Genomic DNA, 23,359 nt, shown 5'->3' with positions numbered 1-23,359 from the left:
AAGTGTTTTTTCGTAAATTCCACAATTACGATTTACGATGTCATTTCTAAGCCAGCTACAATTATCTGCGGCAAATGCCAAGCTAATGCTCGTGCCAGGAACAGAATGTGGAACGCTCCACTGATTCCGGCTGTGCAATGCTTTAAACTACAGGGGGAAAAGGGGCATAAAGACTTCAAATCCCATAACAGTAGCTCCCGAGCTCATGGTGTTTCATGTTCCGCAGGCCTCGCTAGCGCACATTCCATCAGGATCGCATCATTGGGCAACGGCCATTCTCTGGCCTGCTTCCCTCCGCACACTGCAAGCATGCACGGATGCGTGAGTTTGTGTGCTGAGCTTTACACTTTCGCTAACTTCACTCGTTACTTTGCACCCACCTACACATGCACGCATGCAAAACAAACATCTTTGGCAGTGATTTAATTTTAAAAAAACTTATCAAGAGATAAAGTCATGATATCAAGCATGAGACAAAACAGAGTGTGATTTCGTGCGTGCGTGTGCGCCTTCACTATGTCATCTGTGTGACCTTTCTAGACAGATATGTGCGTTTCTGGCGAACGCATTTGTGCTAACACAATTACACTCAGCTAATGAACAGAGCGGTGAGATAAAGCTATCTGAGTGCTAGCTTCATCCCAGCATCTCAATCTCCTTTAAAGGCTACATTTGCATCTTTAATAGAAATGAAATTCCTCATTAAACGTGCAAGCTGCTGGTGGCTCTTGGAAAAGAAAGAGAGCGAAAGAGCAAAGAATAGATGTAAATCAAACTATTTACACACTCTTGCCCATAGGCTTACAGCGGTGGTCTCATACTAGCAGATTAGAAGGGCAATTTAACGATTCTGGTTCCAATTCTACATAACGATTCGGGGTTTGTTAATTCCATTAACTTTTTTTTTGAAGAAGAAGAAGAAGAAGAATAGTAAATCCTAACAACATAATTAAATATTCTAAAAACTAAACTAACATAATATTATATTATTAAAATACCATTACAATAAATTAATTGCAAAGGACAAATTATGTCCCTTTTCACCCAGAATGGCTCAAGTTTTGGAACCAGAGCCTGTTCTCTGCAAACTGGTGTGGTGACAAATCAGGCCCTCTGTTTCCAGTCCATTGACTCAAAATACTTTTAGGTACTCTCTTTAGCACCTGATTACAATTCCTACAAAATCATGTTACGGTGAATGCTGTTTGAACTATGTTATAATGACCATTTATGTCTGTATTACTTAGCATATGTACTAGCATAACATACAGATACCCAATTAGCTTGATAGTTTATACACGCATTTGCACTAGCTCTACATGTATTTCACAATCATCTTTGATAATTACGTTTTAAATTAAAGGGTTAGTTCACCCAAAAATAAAAATTATGTCATTAATGACTCACCCTCATTTCGTTACAAACCCGTAAGACCTCCGTTCATCTTCGGAACACAGTTTAAGATATTTTAGATTTAGTCCGAGAGCTTTCTGTCCCTCCATTGAAAATGTATGTACGGTAGACTGTCCATGTCCAGAAAGGTAATAAAAACATCATCAAAGTACTTCATGTGACATCAGTGGGTTAGTTAGAAGTTTTTCAAGCATCTAAAATACATTTTGGTCCAAAAAATAACAAAAACTACAACTATATTCAGCATTGTATTCTCTTCCGGAATCCTTTCCATTGAATTGATTCCATTGAATCCTTTCATCTGTCGGCGTTGGTAATGCACTTTTACGTCCTTGTTTTTGGCGATTAGGACATCCGCGACATGCACACTTGCGCACCATTTTAAGAAATATAGCAATACCAAAATACAAACAATGTAGAATAGCGTGAATACTAAATCTAAAATATCTTAATCTGTGTTCCAAAGATGAACGAAGGTCTTACGGGTTTGGAACGACATGAGGGTGAGTCATTAATGACATAATTTTCATTTTTGGGTGAACTAACACTTTAAGTGTTAAATGTCCAAATAATTTCATTTAAAAGTGTTGAAAAAAAGAATGTAATGATGTTCAATTATTCACTTAATAGGCTATTATTATTTATTAATTAATTAATAAACAGTTTATCAAGTGAAAGAAACATTCAGTTTGTTTTATTATGCACTATATAGTAACCTATACATATTTTAAATCAGTATCATTTCTATGTACTTAGTATAATCATTAACAGATAGTTGATAGAGACACAATTTCGAGGGAGGACCCGATTTGATTTGTCTCGCTTGCAGTGACATAATGCTGCTACATGTTGTTGTTAAATGTAGTCAAACGTCCCAGTGTTTGTGCAGGCACTTCAGTTTTGCTGTTCACAGTACCGGGAGTGATTCTAGTGAAACCAGCAGATTGCATTAACTGCCAGTACTCTCATCTGTCCTTTTCAGAGAACAATTGAGACTGAAACTGTTGATTCACTCGCTCTCTCGCACACCAGGTCTCTCTTCCGCACATAGTTTTATATATATATATATGTGTATGTATAGTTTTTATAGAGCTGGAGTTGAAATGATCTTTCCAGCCCAGAACCCCGTTTTCTGCAGTGGAAATGCGCAGAGCGTTTCGAGAAGGCACACAGGCCAGGAAACCCCAACTGGAACTGGTGTTGGTGGAAAAGGGGTAAATGATTCACTGAAAAGATCAGACTCAAATGAGCAATTTGTTCACAAAAAAAAAAAACCAACTAAAAATAAATATCAAATAAAATCCCATTTGAAACATTTGAAAGAAAGTTTCCCGAAAGCATCGTTAGCCAACTATGGTCGTAAGTCCCATTGAACTCCATTGGTAATGACGAAACTTGCGACCATAGTTCACTTTGGGAAATGCACCCCTGACTGAGTCGTAAGATTCAAATGGATAACTAATGAGTTCTTAGGCAGTGACTTGAAACTGATTACGGTCAGACTTCTGAGGCAGCGTAATGGTTTAAAGATCTACAGTAAAATAGCGTGAGCTTTGGTGACAACTAAGTGAATATTAAATTACTACAATAGTAATTATTCATTAGAAATGACATCAAAAGTTGAAAACAACAGTCAAAAACTTACATTTACACACAAACTGAACAGAAATCGAAACTTTCAGATGCCATCTTTCTTTTTCTAGCTCAACTGTCACAGAATGGAACACATAGGATTATGTACGGTGGCCCAGTAGTGCACAACACAACGAAATTAAAAAAGCAAACATAAGTTCACAACACAACGAAATCGAGCCACAACACAACAGAATAAAGCCAAAACACAACGGAAACAAGCCACAACACAACGAAATAAAGCCACAACACAACGGAAACAAGCCACAACACAACGACATAAGGCCACAACACAATGAAATAAAGCCACAACACAACGAAATAAAGCCACAACACAACGACATAAGGCCACAACACAATGAAATAAAGCCACAACACAACGAAATAAAGCCACAACACAACGGAAACAAGCCACAACACAACGAAATAAGGCCACAACACAACGACATAAGGCCACAACACAACGAAATAAAGCCACAACACAACGGAAACAAGCCACAACACAACGACATAAGGCCACAACACAACGAAATAAAGCCACAACACAACGGAAATGCTCCCGACCACTTGGGGGCTCTCAGAGCTCGTTAATATTATTATTCCTTGAAAATGTTCTATAAAGTCGACAGTCTTACAAAGATATCAATACCATGATTAGTTTTAAGTATGTAAACGTTGTATATCGACATGAAATATTAATTCAAAATCACTTGAGTGCACAATAGCTTCATATTTATACCTGTGAATGATTTGACGCACCACCAAGGCGAATGATGAAGGGAACGTCTGACAATTCCACCAAGTGGTTAAAACGTATAATTTGTATTCATTACAATGACTTTGTTTAATATTTAAAAATGTTAAACATGTTACTTCCTGTTGGTAAGACTGACAAGCTTTGTAATTTGAACATGTCTGTTTTTAAATGTTAAAAATAAATACAAATTATACGTTTTAACCACTTGGTGGAATTGTCAGACGTTCCCTTCATCATTCGCCTTGGTGGTGCGTCAAATCATTCACAGGTATAAATATGAAGCTATTGTGCACTCAAGTGATTCTGAATTAATATTTCATGTCGATATACAGTGGTTATATACTGTTGAAACTAATCGTGATATTCATATCACTGCCGACTCTATAAAACATTGGCAAGGAATAATAACAATACTGAGCTCTGAGAGCCCCCTAGTGGTCGGGGGTATTTCCGTTGTGTTGTGGCTTTATTCCGTTGTGTTGTGAACTTATGTTGTGCACTACTGGGCCACCGTAATTATGGGATATCAAAGGCAACGAAGGATACCTATATGCTGCCTTCAAATATCGATCAGATGAAGGTATCTCAGGAGACAGGAAGTGAAGCTAGCATTGGATTTGGACGTGCCTTGATACTTTCCTACCTTGGAATGCATCCTCCGAAGGCAGCATAAGTTTTCAGATGTAGCTCTAGAGTATTTTTGACTGAATCATTAAAAAGAACCAGCTCATAATAACTTAGTTCACGAGTCAGACAAGCAAGGACATCACAATACCAAGATACATCAACTCGATCTCATGAGAAAACGTAACCGTTTTACAAGTAGGCAATTTCATATGAATTTGTACGATGCTATTTGTATGGAAAAGTGGGACGTAAAGCAAATCGTACGAATGAGATTGTTCAAATTCATAAAAATTGCCAAAACATAAAATAGATACAAATTCCCATGAGTGTGTTTAAGATATGTTGTCTATTTATGAGACATATTTATGAGACATCAATGAGCGCACATTCAATTCAGAAAGCTCATAACTCATTTATAGCAATTTCGCAAATAAAAAAATTGCAAAAAAACGTTGTAGATTCAGTAGCAGAAAACACTGTCAGAGTATTTAAAGGGATAGTTCACCAAATTAAAATTCAGTCATTTACTCACCCTAAAGTTGTTCCAAACCTGTATAAATTTCTTTCTTCTGCTAAACACAAAAGAAGATATTTTGAAGAATGTGGGTAACCAAACAGTTGATGGGCCCCACTTACTTTCATAATAAGAAAAAATACTATGGAAGTCAATGGAGACCAGAAACAGTTTGGTTTCTGACATTCTTCAAAATATCTTCTTTTGTGTTCAACAGAAAAAAGAAACTCATACAGATTTGGAACAACTTGAGGGTGAGTAAATGATGACAGACTTTTCATTTTTGGGTGAACTATCCCTTTAAGTCGAATCAGTGTCAAAACCAAACCTACTCAGTTTTCAAACCTACTAGATCTATGAAAGAGCACCGCAAAGATTAAGCAAGGTGAAAGATGTCCCTTAGAGCTTATTATGGATCTTCTACATGAGAGAGAGTCTGTGGTTTATAATGCTTATAAATTAGGCCTGGGGAACGAGAAACTTGATCCTAAGTCAGCAATTAGGGCATCTTGTCCCGGGAGTGTCTGAGCCCTACAAAGGAGTTGATCAGTCAGAGTGTGACAATTATGATGAATAGCCTCAGTACGCCAGCTGTCCGAATGCTCCTTTGGCCATTAATATTACTCGCGGCTCTACTGCAGCAAAAAGCCACTGAAGCTTTCGCTCACCCCTTTCTAGCTCTTTCAATTCAGGAATGTGTTGCCATGACAGTGACCGATGGCTCGGCAGCAGACGGGGAGCCCGCTCATCCCAGCCAAGGGTTGAGGTTGGTGTGAGAATGTGTCAGGGCCCCGCGGGCGAAGGATCAGAGACTGATCCACTGGAAAACTGGAAGCGTCTGTAGATGTGGTACTGATTAGTGGCGGGTGCGGGGGAGAGTTGCAGGTATTTCAGCTATGCTCCGCATTTACCACAGGGGAATCCGACTAGCAAGACCTATGAGCAAAATTGGGCTATATGGGAGCGAAGAAAAGCAGAGATGTCAAATGTGTGATTTCTAAAGTGCGAGACCTTCACTTCTGGTTTAGTGTGAGCTGTAATTGCAAACACGTTTAGCCCTTGCGGTGCTATAGAATGCGTTTAAGACAACGAGGCCTGCCAAAGGGGTGTCTGTTCGTGGAAGGTGCCCCGTTTTGAGCCTGACAGGCTGATGAGGCTCAAAGCGGGACGTCTTGCGTATATATTTGATTTGATCAGGAAGTCGGGAGGAAAAACATTGATCACGGTGAGGTTTACTTTTCATGACAAGGCTAAAACAGCACTGGTAAACCAGAAATTTTGGTCAAACAAAAACAACTTCTAGAATCACTTAAAGAAGTTAGGTGGATATCTGAAGATACAAATTAAACAAACAGAGCACACTTTACCAAAGCTTCTCTTGTGTCACATTTACAACCATCGAATTCACTAACAATCGATTCAAGAAATTCATTTTAGTATAAATCGAATCTGTTGCATCATTCCCCGTTTGAGCAAAGCATCTGCAGAAGCATAAAAGCAAAGTCAGATCATCAAATGAAAAAGAAATAAAAGAATAAATTAAAAAAGAATAAATTATTTGCTATACAGTGCAACCACAAATGACCACAAAAAAAACTAAATATCAGTTACAGCACATCTGTGTACAAGAGCAAATGCTGACGTTCATTACGAATGAGTCACGGCTCTTATCTGTAAATCACTCCCCATAATGAGTTCATAATATTTTTTTATAATAATGAGGGTTTAATGTAAGAAGGGGAACGTTTTCTACAAAAAAACCCACAACAACAACAACATCATTAAATCAGGGTTCCCAGCCTTTTTTTTTTTTTTTTGGTCAAACCACTTAAATTTGTATGAAGTACCATCATTGTCAATCAATGTTGTAAAAAATTTTACATACTCTACATAATCTTATAAAATGATTACATTATGATTAAATTGTTATAATATTTTCATATAGTTATTAAATAAATAGATTTAACAATTTGCTAAATTATCAAATTGATCAAATTTAGTAAAAATGAAATTTAAATATTAAATGTATTAAATATTAAAAAATATATAAAATGTAATTTTAATTATAATTTAATATTTAATAATACTACACACACACACACACACACACACATTAATAATTTGCTAAATTATCAAATTTAAATAAAAAAAATTAAATAAGTTCAAAATATTAATAAATGAAATAATATTTAATGTATTAAATATTAAAAAAATATGTAAAATGTAATTTTTAATTATAATATAATATTTTATAATACTGCATATATATATATATATATATATATATATATATATATATCAAAATTAAAAAATTAAATGAATTTGTAATTAATTATTTTTTTTATTTTTATTTTTTTTGCTTGATCATATAAGTTTTATTTAATTTGTAATTAAACAATAATTATACATTTTATAATGGAATTTTTAGAATAATCTCACAAACCCTCCATTGGTGGGGGGGTGGGGTCCTCTTGACTACATTTAGAGCCCACAGGGCGTTTGTCAGTTTGTTTGAGTGTTTATTAGAGAGCTCTAGTGTATTTTCCCCTGAGGAGAGTTTGGACACTACCCCAGTCTGGTGGCCTATATAGCAACACAAGGGCCTGGCCATTGTTTTGTCTCTGTTTGCATTTCCCCCACCGCCAGTGCGACCGGCTCATCTGGACACGATTGGGAACTCATAAGGAAATAGAAAAGAATGGCACTGGAGTCTATAAAACATTAAGAACTGTCTAAGGATGGTCAGTCGGCAAACACACGTGCACAAACACACACACACACACACACACACACACGTGTACCTGGCAAACAAACCTGTCCTGAAGTCAATCAAATGAGTAAACGGGAGTGTGCTATCATTGCGGTAACACACACTGATATCAGTGGCAGTCGACTGCTGAGCAGCCCTTATGTTAAAACGCTTGCACACAAACCCACATCCGGTTTAATGCCAGCGGCACAGCCGAGGGTCGCCCGGCTCTGCTGATGGTCATTAAGGCACTGCACCGCCATCACTCACAGGGTCACAGGAGCATGAGAATCGAGCTGGAAACAGCTATGTAGCAAGAGGCTAAAACAGACTAGTCTTATCTGAGCCAAGAGTGTGCGCGCAAGAGTGTGAAAGAGACAGTATCGTCGGCCACTGTAAATACCAAACTCAAGAGGATCACACTCTCAATTATAAAGCGACCCAGTCGCGGCGGGATTTTCGTCGTCACAAAAATACATCTGCCAAGGATGAGGAAATAAAGCTAGCCATTAACCTAATCTTCCTTCCTCTTGCCCTTCAACAAACAGTGCAGCATACATCCTTTCAGTTTTTTGTGTGTTCAAATTCAAACCCACATTCTTTTTTGCACATAAGAAATGAAGGTATGGGATAACAGCACATTTATAAGCAAAAAAATAGAGAAATATCTATATTGCATCGGGCGGCTCGCCAGCTCTTAGCACAACTCATTCTTCTCGCGATCATCTGGAGCATTCTGCCTAGCCTTTATACCAAACAGCATCTGCTGCATCTCACAAAAGCCCTCATCCACTGAGAGATTTCGAGTTCTAACAGCTGCGGATGGGAGGAAAGATGTGTTTATGTCTCTGTCCTTCTGAATATTAAAAACAGAGGTGTTTCAGTTTAAGCCTATAGAACGTGCATGGATATATTGAGCTTGGCCTCGTTCTAGAGTCAAATAAACAGGGGAAGGGTGTGGAAAACAAAAATTCTGAATAATTAGTAGGGTTTGCATCACTATTATAACTGTTCATGCTTAGGGTTAGGTTTTTTTTTTAGTTTAATGTGGTACAGTTTGTGCTACAAATGACATGAATGTCACAATGCAGCTGCGCAAGCACGGTAGCTTGAAATAATATACATCCAATCATCTAAAATCGCTTGAATGTCTTTAAAACCTTAAGTATTAAAGGGATAGTTCACCCAAAAATGAAAATTTGATGTTTATCTGCTTACCCCCAGTGCATCCAAGGTGTAGGTGACTTTGTTTCTTCAGTAGAACACAAATGATGATTTTTAACTCCAACCGTTGCCGTCTGTCAGTCAAATAATGCTAGTGGATGGGAACTTCTACTATAAGAGTAAATAAAACTTGCATAGACAAGTCCAAATTAAACCCTGCGGCTCGTGACGACACATTGATGTCCTGAGACACGAAACGATCGGTTTGTGCGAGAAACCGAACAGTATTTATACCATTTTTTTCCCTCTAATACACCACTATGTCCAACTGCATTCATCACTCGATTCGTTTGGTCTGATCACGCTCTGACAGCGGCAGTGATGTCTCGCGCATATACTTCAATGAGAGCGAGACATCACTGCCGCTGTCAGAGCGCGATCAGACCAAACGAATCGAGTGATGAATGCGGTTGGACATAGTGGTGTATTAGAGGTAAAAAATGATATAAATACTGTTCAGTTTCTCGCACTAACTGATCGTTTCGTGTCTCAGGACATCAATGTGTCGTCACGAGCCGCAGGGTTTAATTTGGACTTGTCTATGCAAGTTTTATTTACTCTTATAGTAGAAGTTCCCATCCACTAGCATTATTTGACTGACAGACGGCAACGGTTGGAGTTAAAAATCATAATTTGTGTTCTACTGAGGAAACAAAGTCACCTACATCTTGGATGCACTGGGGGTAAGCAGATAAACATCAAATTTTCATTTTTGGGTGAACTATCCCTTTAACAGGATTAAAAAAACTAAATAACCGGGATGGGGAAAATTACGTGGGTTAGAGGTTCTGAATTTCGGTTTTGATTACTTTTCGATTAATCGTCCAGCCCTACTTGAGGGTGAGTAAATGACAGAATTTTCTTTTTTGGGTGAACTTCCCATTTAAGGTTTAACTCCCAAGTCAAATTCAGTAGATCAGCTGGGGAAAAAAAGCCTGTCTAAAAATCAAGCTTTGCAACTTTTTTTGTTTTTAAAAGGAAACTTTTGGGAAAATCTGAAATAATGTACTGTACAATATTCTTGTATTCATGTTTTAAAAGACAATATAACTAAACTGATATGATGCTAAATGTTTTTTATTTGATATATGTGCTATTAAAATCTGGGAACATACTAAGCAAAGCTATATTTCCATATTTCCCACATAAATGCATGATGAAATTAAGACATATTGAAAAAATAAATATAAATATTTTTCTTCAGCATGAAATTTCCGATTCTAAATCTTTTAATATCTTATTCATGAAGCAACAGCAAAAAAAAGTCACATCAACTACCCATAAAAAGTGGGAATTACATGTAGCATGGAAGAACCCACTTCTACTAAGCACCATATTGTGCATTCATCATGTGTTCACAGTCTCACTAAAGACACAGTTGAGTGCTTTATGGTGCCTAATCAGTCTAGAGACAAGTATTTCTCTGCATAAATAAGTATACTTTTATGAACCTGTTTTCCAGCTAAAATCTGAATTTACTGGCAATAGGCTGTCAAAAAAGTTGGACCCATTGAAAAGCTCCTTTGGGAGGCAACAAGAGGTGACAAAGAAAACACCTCACAAACAGTGAATTGCACACCGCTCTAAACACACGTTAAATGCAGGTTGTCAGGAGAGGTGTAAAGGCACACACCCCAACACCCCTGTGGCTGAATGCCTGCTAGTCATTCCATCAAAGTGACAAAGTGACACTTTCAAATACACACACTAACACACATGATGTCATCTTCTCCCTCACTCATTCAAATAGACACACACCTTCTATAGACACCATAACACATTATCTCTCTCCCAACAGTCTCAAAGGAGATTTACTGGTGCATCCTGCACATAGACACTCACACTAACCCACTAAGGCACGATGACACGCGTACAGTCCGTTCCCCACGACACCTCCGGGCTCTGCAGTGAAGCATGTCAAGCGAATTCCATCTGGGGAGAGGAATTTGACCTCCGACCTCTGTTTATGACCCATCAAAGGGAAGCCTGCTCATTGGTCTGGCAGAGTAATCATTTCCAGAACGGGCCACTCAAAGAGAATGTGTTCAAGAGGGAGAGAGAGAGAGGGGAGATTTTCCAGGGAGACAGAATGCCTGCAGCCGACTATGTTAAAGGAATCAGGCTGCTGATGTTCAACAGAGCTCTACAGAGAGGCCCATGTTCAAAATGCAACTTAACCAACCTCTCAGAGAGAAAAGATTAAGAAAGAAAGAAAGAAAGAAAGAAAGAAAGAAAGAAAGAAAGAAAGAAAGAAAGAAAGAAAGAAAGAAAGAAAGAAAGAAAGAAAGAAAGAAAGAACTTTAAAAGATTTATGAAATTTTAAAGACCCCCTGTAGTGAAAATCAAGTTTTTAATGTTGTTTATATGTCTATAAGTGGTGCTTTTAATATGCTTTTAAAACAAACCATGTGCAAATTCATACAGTATGTCAGCATCATTACTGAGTATTTTCTCCTTAAAGCTGCAGTTAAAAAAGACAGTTTCAAACCCGTGGTTTGAAATTGCTGATGACTGTGACATCACAAACTACCAATCACAACATGCCAGCGGGCTTTAGCATATCATTAACAGCGAACTAGCAGGGGAGCCTTGAGAGAAGCCAGGTTATCCTGGTATATTTTTCAGTTGATATGAAATATCGTGTAGATTTAGCAATATCTAATAGCAATGTGAAATATATGCCTTTCTCCACCGACGTTCTGAGTTGTTCAAAGCATTTGTAAAGGTACTGATGGTTAGAAGACAGCTGTCTGACTCTGAGATGGCGAACGGGAACATGGTTTGTGTAACATTAGCAACACATTATTAGCTGTTTGATAACATAGTCAAGCAAAAGGCTAATCATATTAATTACTGTTATGTGTCCGATGTTGTAAAGAGCGATACCATTGTGCAGCGTTTACGTCAGTAAGTTGACCGAGTGGATCTCTGAGCTGGTGCGAGTGAGTGGAGGCGGGGCTAATTTGCATATTCATTGTTCCGCACATATTAAACGAGACAAGAATGTAAAGAGGTACATTCAAGCTATTTTAAGGAAGCCATTTTTTACATGAATAAATGGTTTACACAGGGAAAAAACGTTTAAATATGTCATTTTGGTGATCAAAGATGAGTTTTAAAGGGATAGTTCACCCAAAAATGAAAATTTGATGTTTATCTGCTTACCCCCAGGGCATCCAAGATGTAGGTGACTTTGTTTCTTCATTAGAACACAAATGATGATTTTTAACTGCAACCGCTGCCATCTGTCAGTAGTATAATGCAAGTCAGCGGGAACTTGGACTATAAGAGTAAATAAAACACGACAGACAAATCCAAATGAAACCCTGCGGCTCGTGACAGCACATTGATGTCCTAAGACACGAAACGATCGGTTTGTGCAAGAAACAGAACAGTATTTATATCATTTTTTACCTCTAATACACCACTATGTCCAACTGCATTCATCACTCGATTCATCAGGTCTGATTGCGCTCTGACAACGGCAGTGATGTCTAACACTCATTGAAGTATATGCGCAAGACATCACTGCCGCTGTCAGAGCACAGACATAGTGGTGTATTAGAGTTAAAAAATGAAATAAATACTGTTCGGTTTCTCGCACAAACCGATCGTTTCGTGTCTTAAGACATCAATGTGTCGTCACCAGCCGCAGGGTTTCATTTGGATTTGTCTGTCGTGTTTTATTTACTCTTATAGTCCAAGTTCCCGCTGACTTGCATTATACCACTGACAGACGGCAGCGGTTGGAGTTAAAAATCATCATTTGTGTTTTACTGAAGAAACAAAGCCACCTACATCTTGGATGCCCTGGGGGTAAGCAGCAGAGGTGGGTAGAGTATCCAAAAACTGTACTCAAGTAAAAGTACAGGTACTTATAGAAATATTTACTCAAAGTAAAAGTGAAAGTAATAATCCTAATAGTTACTTGAGTAAGAGTAAAAAAGTATCCAATAAAAATCTTACTCAAGTAGCTCGTTACTAGTTACTTTTATTATATATATATATATATATATATATATATATATATATATATATAGGCTACACACACACACACACAATAGCATGTTATTATTTAATGTTTATTATTTAAATAGATATTTAATTTATTTTCATAATTAGATATCTTTGCAACAAACATAGAAGAGACAAGCATTATTTCTAGCATCTGTAACCCGAATGTATCGTTACTATATTAATAACGTATAAAGCTAACGTTACATTTTAAAGAAGAGAGAAAACTCTTTACATGTGCTCGCGCTCATACCTGAACTTGACACAAACAATGATCAAATACACATTGACGGATCTTCTTCGGTCTGTTCTCCAAAATGTAATCAAATGTATATTTCAGCAGGCGCGTGTAAACTGCTTAACTGTGTCAACGCAAAGCGTTCATTTTCAAGACGAACAGGTCGCTGGCGCCGCCATTGCGCAATAGTATATGTATAAATTAATGTATAAATTAAGATATATGCCCATAAAAACGGTAAAGAAATACTACATACTTTTGTTATAGTGACGTAATAATCTGTTTGGTTGTAAAATGTCGGCTATTGGCTCGGCTGTATCATGAAGTAAAATCAAGTGAAATCGATAGGCCTAACGTACCTGTGGAATTGTTCACAGACAGCATACGCAGCTCAACTAATAAAGATCTTCATCGCTGGCAAACAACTGTATGCATTTGCAGATTTGCTTTTAATGACTGTAGGTCCACTGCCACTTCATCCGCTCCGAGTGAGAAACCGCTTCAAACGATTCAGCGCGTACAGGAACTGAACAAATCATTCAAACTGATTCGCGAATCAATTTAGACAGCTTTACCAACTTGTTTGATCAAGTCTTTGAACAGAATCGACTCAAAAGAGTGATTCATTTGTGAATGGGGCATCGTTCATGAAAAAAGAGACAGCGCGCATGGAATAAACTACGCATTTCTTAACATGTACAGTATTGAATTAAAATAAAGTAACGAGATGAACGTTGCCCATTGTAGCGAAGTAAAAGTACAGATTTTTCATTACAAATTTACTCAAGTTAAAGTAAAAGTACCCACATTTTAATCGACTCTAAAAAGTACAAATTTTGCAAAAAACTACTCAAGTAAATGTAACGAAGTAAATGTACTTCGTTACTACCCACCTCTGGTAAGCAGATAAACATCAAATTTTCATTTTTGGGTGAACTATCCCTTTAAGGGATAAAATTGACTACAGAGGGACTTTAAGACTAAAAAAAAAAAGAAATTTCTAAACAACTGATAATTAGTACAAAATAGCAAAAGTGTAAGACATAGGATGAAAAGGTACAAATTCCAAAAGCTTTTTTCTTATTGCAATCAACCAAAGGGACATGGTGAAGGAAAAGTTATGTCAAAGCTTTTGCGTTCCCTCGCAAAATTTTTGCGTTCTGACGAGAAACTTTGTGTTCGCTCACAAAGAGCTCAAAAGGTTTTGCGAGCGAACGCAAAGTTTCTTTGGGGAACGCAAAACATTTGCGAGAGAACGCAAAAGAATTTACTAGTTATTTTTCCTCCCATCTCATATTTTTTCCACCACCATGTCCCTTTAGAGGCTCCGTAGGTTTAGGGGTTTGATTTTATGGCTGGGTTAACTTTTGTGATTTCTTACAATTTCACCATCTTGTACAAATTATTACCAATTCTCATGAGTTCAGGTGTGGAAGATGAGGAACTAAGACAATACTGAAGGTGTGTTCACACTGACATCAAATGCGCAGTAATTAAGCAGCAGAAAGTCATTCATTTTCTGTAAGACTTTGCAAAAGCAACCACTGGGGAAGTTGTGCTGAGTTTGTCAGTTTATGCAAATGAGCGAGGACATAATCTGCCAATGGGAGTGCAGAAATGCTTAAGTGTAAAAACATCTACTAGCAAGTAACTTCGCAACACTAACCAATGTTAACAGACCTTGAGAGAGAAGCACAAATGACTGTCAAATACTAATATGGAATACATTATTTAATTTATTCTATTTAACTGCCATTTTGCATCCATGAGGAGTTTTTAAAGTTCACTCATTTGATGTTGCTGTTGGCATAATCACCTTCTTAAAAAGAAGCAGTCCACTTGCTCACTTGCTTGCTCTCAGACTGCTGGAAAAACATGATTAGCTGCTAGAAACATGATTAATGATTTCTGTTTCCCGAGCTGCTCCTCTGTCAGGAAGCATCACTATGGAATGAGAAGTTTTCTGGGCTCCCAAGAACCCTGCAGTGACAAGAAGGTCCCCCATCAAAGACCCCCCATGAGGTTAGAGGTCAAGGGGCAGTGCGGATTAGGGCGACACGTCACCTCGCTTTGGGATTTCAATTAACCCTTTCACAGTCCTCTGTTTCTCGGGCAACGGATAAGCCTGCCGCAACAGATCCAATGCGCTGGTTTCTCTCACCCGGATTAGACCTAATCCTGAATGAAAACCAACTCACAAAGCGGGCTCCAAATCAAACCCGCCTTTAGCCCAAAACCAGCCAAGCAAAGATCACCAGCAGCCAAAATTACAAAGCAAAGGTCCCGATCTATAATGCCAGAATGAACCACAAGCGAAAACATTTGAGATTATGAGGTCAACTATCTAAATCCATTCTGGCTGTATTAAAGGTTGAACATTACCCAGAGAGATCAATACACGCCGTCTTTTAATGAGATATTAATTAAGAGGCGACTGAACACCAGGACCTTGACTTAATCTCAACACTCTTATTAAAACCAATTCAATGTAATGAAATATTACATCTATCAATCTATCAAGAGCAAGCTTTATCTATTAATCGATTCGCTGAAACAACTCCACGGAGCACTAAACGATACCGTATCCTGCACATACTATCCAGTTTCTTACACATTGAAAACGCACCTATATGGCTACTGTTGACCTCTTGAAAGGTCTTTTAGAGCATCTGTGGTCCTCGGAGAGGGACGTCCCCTTGGGCCCCATCACTTTTAGTCTTACTTACACGGCCAGTCTAGAGATCGTGCATTATTTAACTGGCTTTCAGTACACAAACCACAACTGCCTGAGGAAGTGCTTCAGCGGCAGTATCCAAGGAGAGACGACGGCCAAATGAAATGAACCAGACAGTAAATAGTCTATTATTGAGTTCACACTGCTTATACCATAAGGAGGAATCACAAAGAGCAAACCTGCACGGACCACAATGAACAGAAAGGTGGGAAGCGGATTTTGCATATACAGCCCAAATTTACTTACATACAAACGCAAACCCTCATAAACACACGTGGCTATTCTTATTACTGACTTCACGTTGCCTACAGCTAAGCTTCCAGAGTCACTTTCATCAGGAGCAAATAAACACACGATTCAAACCAGACCTAAAGGGATGCGTTGTAAGGGATGCCTTTGAATACAGCAAAAAGAAATTTGGCCCCGAGATGCTGCCAGTCTGTGACTTCCATTATAAGAGCCCTAAAGCCCTTCTCGATACAAAACAGGCAAGCAAAAAGGAAAAACACTATGGCACCAGTTAATAATACCCTTAACAGCTGGTTTGGCATCAGTGAAACCAACCCTATGCTTAACATAATACATTGCGAGTGTCGTGACAATGCTATCCAGGATCAGTTGTAGGGGCCATAGAAAACTCCACAGAGGGTGGTGGTAAAGCTGTAGTCTGCAAGCAGATGGCAGATAGCATTGATCGGATCCAAGCCCCGATAAGGCTGAAGGATAGATGCGCTATCCTGGAAACTAGAAAGGAGAGGTGAGTGAAAAGGTCCCCCCACCCTGTCCCAAAAGAGAAATCCACACCACTGACTGGTATTGACGTACATTAACGGTCCCAGACGTTGTAATTTAAATCTAACAGCCATGTATCACTAATAATGCTAACTGATGTAATGTTCAATATGCGTAAAAGAGGTCAAGGGCCGACCCAAGATGGGCGAAGGCTGCAAAAGCTCATTCGAGGGCCCTTGACACTTTCATTCACATTGGTATGTGACCTGACAATGAGGTCAAAGGTCACACTTGGTATTTCAAGCGCTGGTCGAATAGCTGGAGTAAACTCCAGGAACTGGTCAAGACACAGCAGGTTAGTTCTTTAGCGAGTTGGTTGCAAACATATACAGATGCGCACTAATACCATAATACCATTCAGCGGTTGAATTATATACTGCTGAATCATGCTTTCTGGAATGATACTCCTCCTGGTCATGGTCAAGCTTCATTGGCCACCACGGGAAAGCTTCTAATCTCACTACCGGCCCCATACTTTGACAGCAAAACAAACAATACAGCAGCTCAAAACAAAGGCAGGGATTTTTCCCCCCCAATTCAGTTCGTTCTTTTATTTTGATGCGCGGTTGAAAAGAAAGAGGGCTTGAAAAACACAATCAGAATGAGAGCTCATCATTGCTGTCCTGACATCATGAGTGGCACTGATCCTACATTGAGGTTCCCAGCTGAGACCTCCAGTCTGTTGAGGGAGCGGGAAAAGCTGCATCTCCTCTGGACGACGGCCATGACAAACAAAACATGGCCTGACCCTTCAATCTCCAAACCCTGCTCAAGCCAAAGAACTATTTATACACACACAATAACTCAGAAAAAGGAAATGGTAATGAATTTGATGCAACAGCGCTCTTTGCTCGCCGTACCAAGGCACTGAAATATACAACAGAGTAAGGATGCTAATAAGCCTGATCAAATATAAAATGGTAGCCTAATCACGATTCCTGTCATATTCCTATGGCATGAAGTATCTAAATATCACATGCTTTCTCAGAGGGATAACCATCTGCCAGCCTTTGGCGCACACTTATATAAACGTACATACTAGAAGAAAAGTGAAGGGAGAAACAATTTTATTATCTCTTCCTCTGATCTGATACAGTCAGCTTCAAAACACTTCAGGCCTGACTGCCTTTATTGTGTTAGTTTGACGTCTCCACAGATTTGAGGTGCAGAAAGAGCTGATAATGGATTGGAAGAGTAAATTAAATAACTTGTGTTTTATGATAAACTCAATCAAAGAGATATCATTGTCTGTCCTAGAAGTGATATTTAAGGAAACTAAAAAGACAAGTAGCTAATGAGAATCTAAGAGCCCTCTATTCAAGAAAAGGAGAAATGAAACCGAAAAACTGGCAACTAAGGCTGATAAATATGAAGGAGAGACGCTTGTGGGAAACATTATGAATTTATTGTTTAATCGATGTATGGGTGGCCAGGGCTAGTTGTCGCATGGGCAGTATCTCAGCAAAGATTCAACATTCAAGAGTTTTGTATTTTCTTTAAAGGTGCCATTGAACTTTTTTTTTTTTTTTACAAGATGTAATATAAGTCTAAGGTGTCCCCTGAATGTGTTTGTGAAGTTGCAGCTCAAAATACCCCATAGATTTTTTTTTTTTTTTTTTTTTTTTTTTGAGGCATAATTAGAAATGCGCCGATTCAGGCTGCGGCCCCTTTAATTGCTCACGCTCTCCGCCCCCTCCCAAGCTCTCGACTCTATCATTGCATAAACAAAGTTCACACAGCTAATATAACCCTCAAAATGGATCTTTATAAAGTGTTCGTCATGCAGCATTTCTAATCGCATAAGTATGGTATTTATTTGGATGTTTACATTTGATTCTGAATGAGTTTGATAGTGCTCCGTGGCTAACGGCTAATGCTACACTGTTGGAGAGATTTATAAAGAATGAAGTTGTGTTTATGAATTACACAGACTGCAAGTGTTTAATAATGAAAATAGCAACGGCTCTTGTCTCCGTGAATACAGTAAGAAACGATGGTAACTTTAACCACATTTAACAGTACATTAGCAACATGCTAACGAAACATTTAGAAAGACAATTTACAAATATCACTAAAAATATCATGTAATCATGGATCATGTCAGTTATTATCGCTCCATCTGCCATTTTTCGCTATTGTCCGTGTTTGCTTACCTAGTCTGATGATCCAGCTGTGCACAGATCCAGACGTTAATACTGGCTGCCCTTGTGTAATGCATTGAACATGGGCTGGCATATGCAAATGTTTGTGGCGTACATATTAATGAGCCCGACTGTTACGTAACAGTCGGTGTTATGTTGAGATTCGCCTGTTCTTCGGAGGTCTTTTAAACAAATGAGATTTATATAAGGAGGAGGAAACAATGGAGTTGGAGACTCACTGTATGTCATTTCCATGTACTGAACTCTTGTTATTCAACTATGCCAAGGTAAATTCAATTTCAATTCGATGGCACCTTTAAAACACCTACTTGGAAATATCGGATAATAATTTTTTAATTCCAATGTATTTGTCCTAAAACTGCTGGGTAAACAAGTGAACACAATTGGGGCAAGTTGTCACAAAAGGTCAACAACACATTTTTTATTCATCCTTAAGACTTTAAGACACACAGAAATTGATTTGACTATCAAATATAAACCTACAATATTCACTAGAATAAAAGTGTGACAACCTGCCCCGGTCACTAAATGCAATTCATGCTCGTGAGTGACTCTATAAATAATCTACGTACTGTAACTCTGCAGACGTTATTTAGTGTGGGGAAAGGCGCCAAGAGTGTCTCTGTCTGCGCACAGCGCCTCATGTAGAGTGGGCACGGAGGTTTAATACAGCCCACAGTCCACTTTACACCGGCAGAGAGACTCGAGAGGAGGCTGGCACTGACAAGCTTGAAGGTGAGGATGTCAGGGATATTTAAAACATCCGTCAATCACGGCAAAGGCCGAGTGCGCGGAACATAACGACTCATAGCGAGATTAATTCTGACATGGTGCACTTCGTTTCGCACAGTGTCACAGAGTCGAACCGCTTTGACATAAAGGTGGACGTTTACGCCTATAACGTTGAGATTGATGCTCTAACATCACTTCATAACACAAACTTCATCAACAACCAAGGACTCTATTGGTTGAAGTGTGATACTGTTAGTGTGCAACCTAGGCTACTTTATTCATTGGTTAACTTTGGAAAACAAGCTGTTTATCTAATTTTGTATTCAATTATTTTATATCAATTTAAAAAGACGGATGGTCTTGGTTATAGATGAGAATCGATCGGACCCAAGAGTCCAACTTTAGAACCAGTAAATTTATGAACCGATTCTTTTTAGTGAATCAAAAACATACAGCGTCAGCCCGGCCAGTGTGGTGCGATTCCCAAAAATATGACTCTTAGCTGATTCTTTTTAGTGAATCAAAAACAAAACGCGACCAATGCAGTTCATTTTCCAAAAGAATGACTCTTTATGTTTCTTAAATATGAATCAAATATGCATGAGTTTTGTTGTAAACCGTTCTTATTAAGCAATATCAATGAATTAGTATAATATTTTAACACATTTTTGTTCGTTTGGCTATTTAATACAGTATATTTAGTGTCATTTTAGTGTCAGGAAAGTCTACGTAAAACTTTTTTGTAAGAGTTAGCATATTACATTTGTTGTTTTTGTTTTTTAAATTCTCGTCAGATTGCTATGAGCAGGTAAACGCATTTACTTTTCCAAATATTTCTTTCTCAAAAGTACTAAAAGAATCGACAACGTAGACTATCCGTTAAAGAACACGAAGCGTAAAGAAGAAAATGGACCAGAATCGTTCAGTTCATTGGATTTCCATCATTAAACCGTGCCATAATCGGCGCTACTTGAAGAATGGAACTGAAATGGCATCACTATGACCGGTGTGCCCAAAAGGTACGAGTTGCCACTCTCATTCAACACGGAATACAAGTGTATACAAAACACGTAACTTTTGGACAGTCTGCTTATTTCCCCAGAGAAAAATCTTTCGGTTACGAGTGCTCTAATGCTGACTGAGAGATTGATGTCTTAAGTTTAAACGACCACATTTCAATAAACGTTTAATGGTTATTTACCGAGCTTTCCATACAACACCTTTACTTTCGAAATAAACATACTCTTCTAATCTCTTATCAGTCATATGGAAAACCAAAGCCGAACACTATGGAAAGACGCCGAGCCAGAAAGATCAAAACATTGACAAAAATGTAATCTTTCCGCTCACTTGCTGCAAGAAAACGCGGACTAGTACTTCTTTGTTCTTAAAATCATTACAACATCGTGTTGAAATGTATAATAAAAAGGAATGAAGCAGAACATATCGCTCATTCACAACATAAACATACAAACACACCAACAGTACCTTCGCTTTGACTGTCAAACAGTTGGCCGCCTTACCAAAAAAAATACGTCTGCTCCACAAAATAGGTAATTTAGTTGTAATAAAAGCCATATAATCTTATATCTTAAATATTCTGATTGAGCTTTATATGTGAAAGCTATGTAGAGATAGTACATGCGTGAAATTGCGAATAGAAATTTGTCTAATCTTAGATTTCTGCCTTTCTCGTGCAGCCTAACAGTTCTAACCTACATCCAATTTCCCGTATTCCCATCTGAATCAGTCTTGGTGAGATTTTACAGACAGCCAACCCACATACTGTCACATTGATACTGACAATCCAATAGCCAAATAACTGAACAATTGAGAGGCATTGGGCAGAGCTTATAAAATTAAACATATAAAACACCCCTCGCTATGCAGTTCATCTTATCCCTAAAAGTGTGATATGCAGGGGTAAACTGCGCTATCCAACAAAAGCATCGTTTACATTCTGCATATTCCCAGAGAACGCCCCTGTACCCAAATAACCTGCTTGATACTTATTTCAGTAAAGCAATTAAACCACAGGGAATCTAACCAAGTTAGTCCTCCGCTACTGCTGTTCAATGCAAATATCAGCTTGTTTAATGCGTCAGTTAATAGACACTGAGGTGTCAAACCGCATATAAAATGTCCACATCGCACTCCTCGGCTGTTCCGACGCAATGAAGTATCGATACATTCACTGTGAACGCCGAAGAAAACACCGCGCGACACGTATCTGCTCCCAAAAAAACTGCATTTTCCCCTAAACAAACTGCATTGAAAAGTCACGCCTGTGCGTAAAGATGCGAGGTTACTTACTTGTGCTCTTGATACCTTGGTTTATTATCCTCGCCATGCGTAAAACCTCAAACTTGTGTACATTTTCTCGGCAGCAGTGTGTAAAGCTCCGCGTGCACTTTCCGAGTGTGAAGTCTCAGCACGGCATGAATGAGGAGGAATGCGGTCCGCGCGCCCTGATCGAGACGCAGCCTCGTTTTGAGTCTCAGGGAACGCGCTGCCAGATACATATATCTCGCGTCGCGGCCAGGCGGCGACATTGAGCGCGCTGGAGCCTGTATGGCGAAACATACAGTTAGTCTGTAGTCTTGAATACCAGTCCGTTGCACCACCTGTCGATGCATCTAAGCACATTTATTACAATCACAGAGACGATGGTTTGTTTGTCTTTTGTGTATGCCAGCCAAGCATAAAGTAGAAGATATGAATAAAACAGCTTTAGAGGAGTATTGTAACACCAGGTGAATTGTACCACCAGTTAAACCAATTTGAAATTAGCTAAAAGAGTGACATGTTTCCTGTATATTTATCTTTTTTATATATATAAAATGTTTAAAATGAATTAGGGAGCTGGCATAATCATTATTTTGAACAATCATAGGCTTCAACAGGCTTTTTGGACGTTTGAAATGATAAATAATAAAAAAATAAAAAAAAGATTACAAGCGCACGTTTTTCACGTGCTACCAAGTAGACCTTAACTAACAGTAGTCACGTTGGCGAGATGAGGTAACCATGGCAACCGTACACTGTAGAAATGTTCTCCATTGCGATCAGTTTCAGTTTGTGCATCAATAAAACATGACAATTCATTACAGTATGTGTCGCTTTTTTATATAAATTTCACAGATATATCACAAATATACACAGATAATTATAGTGTTTTGTCTCTAGCAGTAAATTGCATTGACATTGTTCCCACGACATTTAGTTTACAGTTTTATATGGTAAACCTTCGTTATAGAATAGTGCTTTATTTCTAATTTGTTGCAGACAAATATGTGAATATTATATCTTATGAAAGGTATAGGAACTGTACCTTGAAATTTTTTTTACAGCATTTCCAGTCTACCAAATATTGCATTTTTAGATTTCTACCCATGGATTTTGCATGCAATAGAGGTTGACATTTTACAGTGCAGACTGACATTAAATACATAACGCCCTAGAAAAGTGGGATTTTGGACAATATTGGCATGAATCCTTTTTAATTTGTGATAATTTTGCACTGATAAGGGACAACACAAACTATGAAAACATATTTTATTACATAAACAGTTTATACATAGAAAAAAACTTACATTTTCGATTCATCAAAATATCCACCATTAGCAGCTACCTGACCTAAACTGGGTTCTAATTGGTTCATTGTATTCTAAACTTAAAGGGATAGTTCACCCAAAAATGAAAATTTGATGTTTATCTGCTTACCCCCAGCGCATCCAAGATGTAGGTGACTTTGTTTCTTCAGTCGAACAC

At 38.3% G+C, this 23,359-nt stretch overlaps 1 protein-coding gene across 1 annotated transcript in view; it reads right to left on the bottom strand.

Moving 5' to 3' along the window:
* The window catches only part of plxna1a (plexin A1a), a 260,833-nt gene extending 238,650 nt beyond the window's left edge, over positions 1–22,183 (bottom strand). Inside the window, 1 exon segment of the mRNA XM_048179014.1 lies at positions 21,902–22,183. The gene's annotated coding sequence lies outside the window, so the exon portion shown is untranslated.
* Between the last annotated feature and the right edge of the window lie 1,176 nt (positions 22,184–23,359).

Source organism: Megalobrama amblycephala, linkage group LG24 (assembly GCF_018812025.1).
Source record: "Megalobrama amblycephala isolate DHTTF-2021 linkage group LG24, ASM1881202v1, whole genome shotgun sequence".
Taxonomy (NCBI): Eukaryota; Metazoa; Chordata; class Actinopteri; order Cypriniformes; family Xenocyprididae; genus Megalobrama; species Megalobrama amblycephala.
Note: the sequence above shows the minus strand (reverse complement) of the source record. Positions and strands in the feature narration are given on the sequence as shown.